Source organism: Eurypyga helias, unplaced genomic scaffold, assembly GCF_000690775.1.
Source record: "Eurypyga helias isolate BGI_N326 unplaced genomic scaffold, ASM69077v1 scaffold25370, whole genome shotgun sequence".
NCBI lineage: Eukaryota > Metazoa > Chordata > Aves > Eurypygiformes > Eurypygidae > Eurypyga > Eurypyga helias.
In genome coordinates this window covers 778-1,012 of record NW_010224141.1, presented here as the reverse complement: position 1 = coordinate 1,012, position 235 = coordinate 778, and the positions used below count along the sequence as shown (strand labels likewise).

The 235-nt window shown below is 71.5% G+C and overlaps 1 protein-coding gene across 1 annotated transcript in view; it reads left to right on the top strand.

The window, feature by feature from the left end:
- LOC104516367 (collagen alpha-1(VII) chain-like) overlaps window positions 1-235 on the top strand; it is a gene marked incomplete at both ends in the record, with an annotated part of 3,106 nt that overhangs the window by 2,127 nt on the left and 744 nt on the right. The window lies entirely within an intron of this gene.

Genomic DNA, 235 nt, shown 5'->3' with positions numbered 1-235 from the left:
GCCCCAGGGCGCCCAGGGCCATCAGGCAGAGAGGTGAGCTGGGGCAGTGGCTGTGGTGCTGAGGGCCCCGCACCCCGGGAGGAGGGGGTTTCCGTGCCCTAGGTGTGCACCCCCAGGCACCGCCATCCCCCTGAGGTCTCTTCTCTTGCCACAGGGAGCTCCGGGACCAGCTGGCCCTCGTGGGGAGAAGGGGAGGGTGAAGCGGGATCCTAGCGAGCTGGGGGGGGGCTGCCAG